We start from the raw sequence: 12,951 nt of genomic DNA, 5'->3' as shown, positions 1-12,951 counted from the left end.
TTAAACATCTCCGTAACGCTATCACGGTTACCAAATAACCCTGTGACGAAACGCGCCGCTCTTCTTTGGATCTTCTCTATCTCCTCCGTCAACCCGATCTGGTACGGATCCCACACTGATGAGCAATACTCAAGTATAGGTCGAACGAGTGTTTTGTAAGCCACCTCCTTTGTTGATGGACTACATTTTCTAAGGACTCTCCCAATGAATCTCAACCTGGTGCCCGCCTTACCAACAATTAATTTTATATGATCATTCCACTTCAAATCGTTCCGCACGCATACTCCCAGATATTTTACAGAAGTAACTGCTACCAGTGTTTGTTCCGCTATCATATAATCATACAATAAAGTATCCTTCTTTCTATGTATTCGCAATACATTACATTTGTCTATGTTAAGGGTCAGTTGCCACTCCCTGCACCAAGTGCCTATCCGCTGCAGATCTTCCTGCATTTCGCTACAATTTTCTAATGCTGCAACTTCTCTGTATACTACAGCATCATCCGCGAAAAGCCGCATGTAACTTCCGACACTATCTACTAGGTCATTTATAAATATTGTGAAAAGCAATGGTCCCATAACACTCCCCTGTGGCACGCCAGAGGTTACTTTAATGTCTGTAGACGTCTCTCCGTTGATAACAACATGCTGTGTTCTGTTTGCTAAAAACTCTTCAATCCAGCCACACAGCTGGTCTGATATTCCGTAGGCTCTTACTTTGTTTATCAGGCGACAGTGCGGAACTGTATCGAACGCCTTCCGGAAGTCAAGAAAAATAGCATCTACCTGGGAGCCTGTATCTAATATTTTCTGGGTCTCATGAACAAATAAAGCGAGTTGGGTTTCACACGATCGCTGTTTCCGGAATCCATGTTGATTCCTACATAGTAGATTCTGAGTTTCCAAAAACGACATGATACTCGAGCAAAACACATGTTCTAAAATTCTACAACAGATCGACGTCAGAGATCTCTTTCCATAGATACTCACGACTGAACCACATGAACGTTCAACCAGCTTCGTCGTTGTCGAAATACTCGTTCACAGGCTCTGCGTAATAACAATCTGCCCGTCGTCAAAGTTACTTATCTCAGCGGATTTCTCTATGTCAGGGCTTAACAACTGGCCGGTTTTGAGCGCGGATACTCGCGTCTGCTCAGGCACGTGCTCGCGAGCAGGTGCAAGGTCGCGGAGTAGGGAGGGAGGGGAGGGAGGGGAAATGCGCGCGCACGTTTGAATGTGATCTCGCGTTCTTAGCAGATTTAACTAGCCATCTGAATACTTTGAACATTTTACTACAAGGTAAAGATCTGCTAATTACTCATTTCATAGATCGAATACGAGCTTTTAAAATGAAATTGACACTTTGGGTGAATCAGCTGGAAACAGGAAACCTAGCTCATTTTCCTAAATTATCATCCATGCAAGATGTTCACAAAGACCGTGAACGTTATTCACATAGTGTAGTTGATCAGCGCTTTCAAGATCTGACAGCACTAGACAGTGATTTTGATCTGTTCTCTCCATATTCAGCGAATATTTAAGAGATTCGTCCTGAGCTGCAACTAGAAATTATTGACCTGCAGTGTGACAGGGAATGCAGAGACAAATTTCAGAACAAGAAAAACATTTTGGAATTCTACAGACACTTCCCTCAGGATAGATTTCCTCGTTTGCACAAACTGGCGGCTACAAGTATATCAATGTTCGGTTCCACATATGTTTGTGAACAACTGTTCTCTGCAATGAAATGTAATAAGACGCGCCTGAGAAACGCATTGTGTGATCGAAATTTAAACTGCACGCTGCGCCTACAATGCAAAAGAACAATTACTCCGAACGTAGATGCAATTGTAAAGGGCAAAAAGTACAAGATAACCGAGAATCCCACACTTCAGTGACACCTTTTATTGTGTAACAGTTCACAAATTAATATGAATGTAGAGGCATACACTAAGTTAATAAAATTATGTGGCACGTGTACATTCTCCTTTATTTGTTTCATTTGTCGCAGTAATAATTCGTGAGTGATATCCCTGCAGGTGGCCGCGGATTTACATTGACTGGCGGCACCTGTTGTGTGCCCCACATGACTCTCCCCCCTCTCCGCTCTGGTCCGGTAGTGGGGGTAGCGTGCTCGCGCTGCTCCGTGCTCGCGCCTTGCTGCTCACAGCTTGCTCCGCGAGCACGTATGTTGTGAAGCCCTGCTCTATGTCCAGCCCATACCTTCGCTATGGTGATCCCCCTTCCGTGTCGGCTCCACTTACATATTTTTTTTTTTTTTTTAGCGCGTCTCGTGCACGCAACGCCACAACGTGGCATCGACAGTCGCCGTGGGCAGTGGTCATAATGTTTTGACGTATCAGTGTACATCCTTATTCTCAAAAGCGTCCGCCCGCCGGCTATTTCTGCTTCCGGCCTAACACCCGTAATGAGCGGGTAGTCTGCTCCAGAGCAGCAGGCGCTCTGCCGGAGTTTATGGGCTTACTCGCCGTGTTTTGGAAACGTTACTGCTGACGGACGATAACATGCTCGTCCACACAGTAAGCTGCTGCAGGCGCGCGCATCGGTGACAGTGGCGTTGCAATTACAGGGACTATTTCGCACCCTTAAGTGACGTGTTCGCCGAGCGATGTGCGATATCCTTCCTTCTGAAGCCTACTTAGATGCGGTCGATCGCTAACAAGCAACTGAAGAAGCAGTATATACAACTGTTGACTACCTCTCCGAAAAGACACTAAAGGCGACTGAGGATTATGCATGACAGATTGCGACAAGAGGCTTTACCTCCATAATTACAGGAACTCAAGTAGCAGGAAAATGGAATTAGGAAGAGGTGGCAACAACTTCGAGACGCCAATAACAGACGGAACCTCAATATTGCAACACGAAATAAGGAAGCAATTCTTGAAAAGGGAAAATGACAACTGAGAAGGCACGGTATCGAAATACGTGCTACAAACCAGAGATTGGTGGCAACTAGTCGGACAACGTAGATGTAGATGAGATGGAGAAAAAAAAAAAGGAAACACCCGCCGGGCACAGGAAACGGACTTACAAACGAACATTTAAAAAAAAACCACAAGCCTTTCCCTTTTACTTCTAAAACACAAAATCGACTAATACAGGGAGACCTAGACAACCAGGAAAGAGAGTACGAAATAACAACCAACAAACCAGCACAACAGATAATCATACAAGACACCAGGAGCCGGCCGCGGTGGTCTAGCGGTTCTAGGCGCTCAGTCCGGAACCGCGCGACTGCTACGGTCGCGGGTTCGAATCCTGCCTCGGGCATGGATGTGTGTGATGTCCTTAGGCTAGTTAGGTTTAATTAGTTCTAAGTTCTAGGGGACTAATGACCACAGATGTTAAGTCCCATAGTGCTCAGAGCCATTTGAACCATTTAGAGCCAAGACACAAGGAATACATCTCTTCAAACAGTGAGGGCGAAGTTAAAGAATCTAATGAACAACAAAGCAAGTCAGGCGAATGCAGTTACAGATCAACAACTCAAGAAACTAGTGAGGAATCCAATCGTCCTATTGATTAGAATTTATAACAGCTGCTTGCTCAACTACTGCTCCCCTTAAATATGGTTGATGGCACACGTCATTCCTATTCCAAAAGCACGGAAAGACTTAACTCAGCCCGTCAATCACAGACCGATCGGTTTACTGAGCAGAACTGAAAAAAAGTTTCGAAAATATCATTATGAACAGGCTACAAGACATATTAACTCAAGATGAGACGATCTGACCGGAGCAATATGGATTCCAGAGGAAGATTTCGGTGGAGCTCCAAGTGTCGAGAATTACGAACGTTCACGCAGAATGTCAATTCGACAGCCACGACCGCTGTCGTTTTTTTCTAAACGTGGAAAAGGCTTATGAAAAGGTCAGGCCTGAGAACCTGTTACGGAATAAGACAGCAGACAACGATCCCAGTCAACTATATTAAATTCATAGCAAGCTTTCTCAGCGACAGAAAAATGCGAGTGCAATCTAAAAGCATCATATCGGAGATCAGTCTCGTAGAGGTCGGAATTTCGCAGCCTCGGTCCTGTCGTTACTCTTGTTCACAATCTACGTAACAACGTGCCGACGACTGCAAACATTCAACTGGCATAGTTCGCAGATGACAATGCGTGCTTTATCTTGTGGATGCCAACATAACGCGACATCAGAAGACTAAAGACGTCACTGGACCTCACCACAGAATGGTGCAGACGTAACAAGTGTAAAATTAACCCAGCCAAAACAACAGCAATATACTTAAGCAAGAAATGTTCACAGCTTGAGCACAGCTGTCAAGTATTTGAGTGTCGCATTGGATCGATGCCGTTTTTCCCATAGACAGGTGCAAGACTTAAAAATAAAAGCCCCTGGCATCGTGAGGGAACGGATGCCACTATTCCGCAATAGGGAGCTCAACGTATCAACGTAAGTTAAACTCCACAAGGTAACTCCACCAGCAAAAATCTTTCATTGGAGCTCATAGTGGGGTCTCAAAAGCAAGACCCAAATACAGTATATCCATACATTTATTGAAGTAATCAGCACCAACCGCACAAAAGAATTTCATTTTCTTAGCTCCTTTTGGGCACTTAGATCTCATCTTCAGAAAGTTGTAATTATCGCAATATTTTGCGAGTGTCAACAATAAGATGTATGCAGTGTATTGCTGTGATCATGTGATTCATAGTAAATATACAACAGTGGTATAAAGAAGCCAAAAACTTGTTGTTAATCGCCACATTGGGCCGTAGCTAATGCCTTCGTCGTTTGAAAGAGGGAAAACCATGACACACCGGTCCACACCCCACGCCTACAGTCAGCTAATACCCAGTTTCTGTGGTGGTTGGTCTACTGAAGCCGTACAGCTATATAGATCGCAGTGAGAAATGTCCTTTTGCGAAGAGCCCGCGGAGTCTTTCGCGGTGGCATGCCTGAATAAAATCTTATCGGTTTCCAAGTAGCGTCTTTTGGAATAAAATACATGAGCATTCGATGGCTATCTCCGCCATCGTCACCAGAAGTAAAAATCTCTGAATGCCGGGACTGGCACGGATATCTGCTTATAATGGAACGAATGCAGCCTTGACACCAATCACAGAGGACCGAAACGAAGATTTCGCGGAATGTGGGTTGCGCAGTTCGCAGCAGTTCTAGATCGCCGCGGGACGAGGCCCGCGAGAAATTATATGAAGTCGAGCACTGGACATCCGTCATGTAGTTCATCACAATTGCCAATGGCCACCGCTGATGCAAATAGAGATGAGAAACAGTCCCCCGTCTCTCATGCGGCTTGAAACTGCAGCACGATCAAAATCCAGTTCTTCAATTAAGACTTACTTTTAGCGAAAAAAATCGTCTCAATTACAGTTAGATCCTGGCAGATAATGTCGCCAGTGTGAAGGTCTCTCTCTTGTACACTAAAGGCCAATGAAACTGGTACACCTGCCTAATATCCTGTAGGGTTCCCAAGAGCACGCAGAAGTGCCTCAACACAACATTGCATGGACTCGACTAATATCTGAAATAGTGCTGGAGGGAACTGACAACATGAATCCTGCAGGGTTGTCCATAAACCCATTAAGAGTACGAGGGGATGGAGATCTCTTCTGCACAGCAGTTTCCACGGCATCCCCGATGTGCTCAATAATATTCATGTCTGGGGAGTGTGGCGGCCAGTGGGAGCGTTTAAACTCAGAAGAGTGTTCCTGGAGCCACTCTGTAGCAATTCTGGACGTGTGGGGTGTCGCATTGTCCTGCTGGAATTGCCCAAGTCCGTCGGAATACACAACAGACATGAATGGATGCAGGTGATCAGACAGGATGCTTACGTACACGTCACCCGTCATAGTCGTATCTTAAGACGTAATAGGGGTCTCATTTCACTCCAACGGCGCACGCCCCGCACCATTACAGAGCCTTCACCGGCTTGATCAGTCTCCTCTGACATGCTGGGTCCATGGATATGAGGTTGTCTCCATACCCGTACACGTTCATCCGCTCGATAGAATTTTAGACGAGACTCGTCCGATCAGGCAACATGTTTCCGGTCACCAACAGTCGAATGTCAGTGTTGGCGGGCCCAGGCGAGGCGTAAAGCGTCGTGTCGGGCAGTCATCAAGGGTACACGAGTCGGCCTTCGGCTGTGGAAGCCCATATCGATGATGTTTCGTTGAATGGTTCTTACGCTGACAATTGTTGATGGCCCAGCATTGATATCTGGAGCAGTTTGTGGAAATGCTGCACTTCTGTTACGTTGAACGATTCTCTTCAGTCGTCGTAGGTCCCCTTCTTGCAGTATCCTTTTCCAGCCGCAGCGCTGTCGGGGATTTGATGTTTTACCGAATTCCTGATATTCAGGGTGCACTCGTGAAATTGTCGTGCGGGAAAATCCGTACTCCATCGCTACGTCGTAGATGCTGTGTCCCAGCACTCGTGTGCCAACTATAACACCACGTTAAAACTCACTTAAATCTTGATAACCTGCCATTGTAGCAGCAGTAATCGATCTAACAACTTGCGCCAGACACTTGTCTTCTATAGGCGTCTCCGAGCGCGGTGCGCCGTATTCTGCGTGTTTACATATCTCTGTATTTGAATAGGCATGCCTATTTCAGTTTGTTTGGCGCTTCAGTATATGTTCAAATGGTGTGAGACCTGGTGATCTTGTTGGCCAGAACATTTGTAGTACACTACGAAGGGCACGTTGCATTCCAGCAGTGATATCTGGACGCTTAGTCTTCCGCTGGAAAACCACATCACATTCCTGTCGAAGACATAGCAGTTTTACGAGGATAACAACCTGTAAAATGTAGCAGGCTCTGGTTATTTTATCCTCGAGAACCACAATTGGTAACTGATGGTCTCCCATACCTTCAATCTTTTGAGTGGGATCTGTATCTCGTGGGCTAATGCAGTCCGGAATAGGTCGCTCACCAAGTCTACACCTTACACTTGCATACGCATCATTCGCATACAGACAAAACCCACTCTCATCAATGAAGACAGCACAATGAAGACAGCAGAGCGCCATTCCACTCTGCAGGAAACTCTTGCACGAGACCGGAATAGCCATCCTTGGCTGTGTCGTGGTGGTAGTGGTAGCCTGGCCAGAGACACACGACACGTTACTCCCGCTTCAAGCAGACGGTTCTGTATGGTTCTTGGTGGCACAGAAGTTGCAGTGTGTACTCGATATCTTCCCTGGGTGATGACCGGTGGGCCATCACTGCTCGTACAATGTGCGTGTAGAACCTGGTCTACGTGTGGCACAATGTTCCACAGACCACTGCTGAAAGCAGCTGCATATCAGCATATCAGCTGCATATAAGCAGAAATCCGTTTATACGACCATCCAGCTTCCCGCAGACCCACATTGCGGCCACGTTGTTCACACGAGTACGCACCCGTTGGCAAAGCATGACTGTACCCTAAAATTGATGTTGGGAACATTCTTCGTCTATAACAGGGGTCTCCAAACTACGGCCCGCGGGCCGAAACCGGCCCGCGTTAGCTGGCCGGACATCCCCGGTATCCGGCCCGCTAAATATTTTAGGTGCTACCTGTACTGCCAACAATTGAGTTTCGAGGCCTATCGCGAGAAATACACCGCGACATTGGCTCTGATACTCGGTACAAGACTACATAACTAAACTTATTGTTGCGCCGCTTGAAATAACAATGCGTGGACATACTCTACCTCTGTTACGTCTTGCAGTAGTAGTGTTGCTAACAATGATTTTGAGATTTCGTTAACTTTGCAGGACGCTTTCGTGAAGAATAAAATACGCCATAATTTCCGTCAGGTACGTCCACCAATCAAAATTATGTAATTAAATAAAAATCGTAGTTCGTTTCAGTGCTACCTATTCCCACAACCTTAGATTTTTGCGATTTCATCTTTCCTTTAGCCTTACATTACGGTGATCATGGAGTGCTAGGGTGCTTTAATCCCACTAGGTAAATCTTGGCCCTTATGACTTCGTGGAGGAGTCAATGTGGCCCGCGGACTACAAAGTTTGGAGACCCCTGGTCTATAGGCACAGTTACTGCCTGCAGAGTTTTAAAACGCGTTCAGATAGGCCTCTCTGATCTCCAATGAATCACTAACACAACAATCCCTCAATTCTCGAGGGCGTTACACTTTTTCGGCAGTGTAGTTTTCTTATTGTAAAACCATTTATGGTTGTGCCGAGCGGTTACGTTGTGGTGCAGTTCAATGTCGATAGATCCTTCTAGCTGGCAGCATGACGCGGTGATAGAGCCACAAGTATTTTCCGCAGCCAGAGAGAAGCGCAGTTACTATGAAGTCGATTGAAGCGACGACCGCGGGTAAGGTAGGTGTGTCTCTGTGATCGAGTGTCTAATGGTTTGTGTGGCGACGGCGGGTGGTAACTCCCCGTCATGTCGTGACTGATAAGATCCTTACCCCGCTGCTGCATTTGAAATGTTAGTCAGAGCGGATTAGCAGATATCCTGTCTCTGCCGGATCAGTGGAGATTACCCGATGTAGGTGTTATTTCGGTTTATTGTTTGGCCGCTTACTTGTGTCTAGGTTTTGATTATTCCGAAGAAGCCAGTGTCGACTGTGGTGTCGGGTTGGTTTCCTGTCAGCCAGTTCCAAAGGACTGAACACGAGAAGACTGGTGGATATGCTCAACCGATTGCAGTAAGAGATCGGGTAGTTGTGATTTATGTTCATAAGCACTCCGTCTTCAGGCCACAAGTGAACCATCGGGACCATCCGACCGCCGTGTCATCCTCAGTTGAGGATGCGGATAGGAGGGGCATGTGGTCAGCACACCGCTCTCCCGGTCGTTACGATGGTTTTCTTTGACCGGAGCCGCTACTACTCGGTCGAGTAGCTCCTCATTTGGCATCACGAGGATGAGTGCACCCCCGAAAAATGGCAACAGCGCATGGTGGCTGGATGGTCACCCATCCAAGTGCCGGCCACACCCGACAGCGCTTAACTTCGGTGATCTCATGGGAACCGGTGTATCCACTGCGGCAAGGCCGTTGCCGATTTATGTTCATACTTCCTGGAAATTACGGTGAACATTCAGTTTAGTTACAACCGTTAAAGTTTACGTGCGAAAAGGTCAGACTCTTACTTGTCATCCTCGTCGTCTGTGAAGCAGTCTTGTGGACTTGTGATGTGATCTTGTTCAAGTCATTTTATTGTCTGCTTTTCACCATTAACCTGGTGATGTGGAAGCCTCTTCCTTGCATTTCGTCGCGCTAACTGACGTTATCTGATTAAGAAGTACATAATACGATTTCAGCGCACGGCCCGCTTTTTCTAAATTTTCTGCAGTGTCTCCTGGTGGTGTAATTTTTTCTAATATTGTTAAGTAGTAATTTATATATTACAGTATAACCTGAGTACACATGTGGTTTATATTGTGAGTTCCACTAAGGGGTCTTGAGTAAAACCTCAAAATGGTTGCTCTCTCTGTTAACCGTACTACAGCGAGAGCCTAAATGCTCAGCTGGCCGACAGGGTCGAGTGTTGTTTTGGTCCCACACGGGTACCTTCTCTGCACGGCCAACTGATTTTATTTTGTGTAAACTTGTCATCAGCCTATTTACACTCCTGGAAATTGAAATAAGAACACCGTGAATTCATTGTCCCAGGAAGGGGAAACTTTATTGACACATTCCTGGGGTCAGATACATCACATGATCACACTGGCAGAACCACAGGCACATAGACACAGGCAACAGAGCATGCACAATGTCGGCACTAGTACAGTGTATATCCACCTTTCGCAGCAATGCAGGCTGCTATTCTCCCATGGAGACGATCGTAGAGATGCTGGATGTAGTCCTGTGGAACGGCTTGCCATGCCATTTCCACCTGGCGCCTCAGTTGGACCAGCGTTCGTGCTGGACGTGCAGACCGCGTGAGACGACGCTTCATCCAGTCCCAAACATGCTCAATGGGGGACAGATCCGGAGATCTTGCTGGCCAGGGTAGTTGACTTACACCTTCTAGATCACGTTGGGTGGCACGGGATACATGCGGACGTGCATTGTCCTGTTGGAACAGCAAGTTCCCTTGCCGGTCTAGGAATGGTAGAACGATGGGTTCGATGACGGTTTGGATGTACCGTGCACTATTCAGTGTCCCCTCGACGATCACCAGTGGTGTACGGCCAGTGTAGGAGATCGCTCCCCACACCATGATGCCGGGTGTTGGCCCTGTGTGCCTCGGTCGTATGCAGTCCTGATTGTGGCGATCACCTGCACGGCGCCAAACACGCATACGACCATCATTGGTACCAAGGCAGAAGCGACTCTCATCGCTAAAGACGACACGTCTCCATTCGTCCCTCCATTCACGCCTGTCGCGACACCACTGGAGGCGGGCTGCACGATGTTGGGGCGTGAGCGGAAGACGGCCTAACGGTGTGCGGGACCGTAGCCCAGCTTCATGGAGACGGTTGCGAATGGTCCTCGCCGATACCCCAGGAGCAACAGTGTCCCTAATTTGCTGGGAAGTGGCGGTGCGGTCCCCTACGGCACTGCGTAGGATCCTACGGTCTTGGCGTGCATCCGTGCGTCGCTGCGGTCCGGTCCCAGGTCGACGGGCACGTGCACCTTCCGCCGACCACTGGCGACAACATCGATGTACTGTGGAGACCTCACGCCCCACGTGTTGAGCAATTCGGCGGTATGTCCACCCGGCCTCCCGCATGCCCACTATACGCCCTCGCTCAAAGTCCGTCAACTGCACATACGGTTCACGTCCACGCTGTCGCAGCATGCTACCAGTGTTAAAGACTGCGATGGAGCTCCGTATGCCACGGCAAACTGGCTGACACTGACGGCGGCGGTGCACAAATGCTGCGCAGCTAGCGCCATTCGACGGCCAACACCGCGGTTCCTGGTGTGTCCGCTGTGCCGTGCGTGTGATCATTGCTTGTACAGCCCTCTCGCAGTGTCCGGAGCAAGTATGGTGGGTCTGACACACCGGTGTCAATGTGTTCTTTTTTCCATTTCCAGGAGTGTATTTGAATCGCTTGCTTTTCCTAACTACATGCGATCTGTCTTACTTGCCAATGAGTGTCGGATGTTAATTCCTTGTTTATCACATCTGTAGTTTTCTAAACCTTAAATTTGGAATGTATTGTTAAATTCAGCATTGTTGATCTTATTAAACATCTGTTTTAAGGTTTGATTTTAATATCAATATTCCAGAAAATTTTTCTTAAGTTTCTTCTCTTAAATTTTTTTCTTAAATGTTATCACAGAGGCTTCGTAATTTCTGCCACCGCTTCCAAAAGGAAAAGTCAGTAGCAAATTAATTTCTCGTGGTAGTTGCTGAATTTTTTTAGATCTTTTTGATGTGGCAATAAAGTGGTTTATTTCTTACTACATTTGCTAATAAAATTATGGCCCAGTATCCAAACACTTAATGCCAGCTCCCTACCGCATTTCAATGGTTCAGCCGTACAACTCCTGATACTGTAATAAATATGTTGCAGGGAACAACCTACGATAATAGTACATTATTATTTACGCGAAATTCCACTGTCGTTATTTTAATTCAGACTAACTGTGTACTTTACACAAAACATTTCTGCTGCTTGTTTCGCCAATAGCAACATCATGATTAAGGAAACATGAGATCGTCATTAACTTGTTTTTAAGAGAACAAGCTTTTGTATCGATTTTGTGAATTGCCTCTTAGTGCTTGCTGATTTCATGTTATTAACCAGCTCCCCATAATACTCGTTTGTAGAGGACTTAATCAGCTCTACCTCTGAGACGTAACAACGAGCAGTATTACCTAGGGGAGAATATGGGCTTCCCGTGGCGAGGTCGTGCAGATAACAACAGAGATCGCACTTTTGGATTATCAGCAGTGGTCTGTAGTACACAGGGCCTACGAAAGAGGAGCGATGAGATAGTGGTGATCCCGTTGATGCCTCCTAATCCCGGCAGCTTGTTTTACAGAAAACATATTAGCGAGATGGGGCATCAGGGAACGGCTACAGCTGCCGCATATGCGAACTCTCCAGTTCGCTCTCGTAACGCTCTCAGAGTAGAGACCTATTTTCACAATACCTTGTACTATATTTATGTCATGGTACTCAGTGCTCAGGACAGGGACATATCATTGCCGTCCCACAGCAAATTCCGCTTTTTTTCAAACGAAAATGGCTGAGGAAAGGCATGTGTTGCATTGCTTATGGTAGTATTGTCGTACAATAGTGCACAGGCATTGCAAATAGTTTTTAATATGCATAATAGGCTTTCGAACAGCCACTTTATTTCTCTCTTTCACGGCGCTGTATCTGCTGGAATGAATTCGCGTTGAAAGTTATACAGCTGTAAATCCAGCATTTGAACCTCATCTGGATGAATGCGGGAATACGCGCGCGCGCGTATATGTGTGTGTGTGTGTGTGTGTGTGTGTGCGGCTGTAAAAGTTTGACTAGTGGAGCAACCATCTGTAGCTGTACATAACGCCAACGTTGAAACCGTTGAAAAATTTCGCCGGCCGGAGTGGCCGGCTACCGCTACGGTCCCAGGTTCGAATCCTGCCTCGGGCATGGATGTGTGTGATGTCCTTAGGTTAGTTAGGTTTAAGTAGTTCTAAGTTCTAGGGGACTGCTGACCTCAGAAGTTAAGTCCCATAGTGCTCAGAGCCATTTGAACCATTTTTTGGAAAAATTCCTGGTGAATCAGCAACCATTCACGGACGATATGCAGAAAGACCTTGATGCATCAATGATGGCCGAGCAACTGACTCGTCACAATACGCCAGTCACTACTCTTGATGAACTGTGGTATCGTGTTGAAGCGGTATGGGCAGCTGTACCTGTACACGCCATCCAAGCTCTGTTTGACTCAATGCCCAGGCGTATCAAGGCCGTTCTTTCTGATTTCTCAGGATCTATGCACCCAAATTGCGTGAAAATGTAGTC

At 46.8% G+C, this 12,951-nt stretch overlaps 1 protein-coding gene and 1 pseudogene across 1 annotated transcript in view; both read right to left on the bottom strand.

Annotated features, from left to right (window-relative positions):
- Positions 1 to 12,951, bottom strand: part of LOC126176044 (uncharacterized) — a 291,682-nt gene that overhangs the window by 90,253 nt on the left and 188,478 nt on the right. The gene's annotated exons all lie outside the window — the stretch shown is intronic.
- On the bottom strand, positions 8,923 to 9,039 carry LOC126177841 (5S ribosomal RNA; annotated as a pseudogene).

Source organism: Schistocerca cancellata, chromosome 3, assembly GCF_023864275.1.
Source record: "Schistocerca cancellata isolate TAMUIC-IGC-003103 chromosome 3, iqSchCanc2.1, whole genome shotgun sequence".
Classification (NCBI taxonomy): Eukaryota; Metazoa; Arthropoda; class Insecta; order Orthoptera; family Acrididae; genus Schistocerca; species Schistocerca cancellata.
Note: the sequence above shows the minus strand (reverse complement) of the source record. Positions and strands in the feature narration are given on the sequence as shown.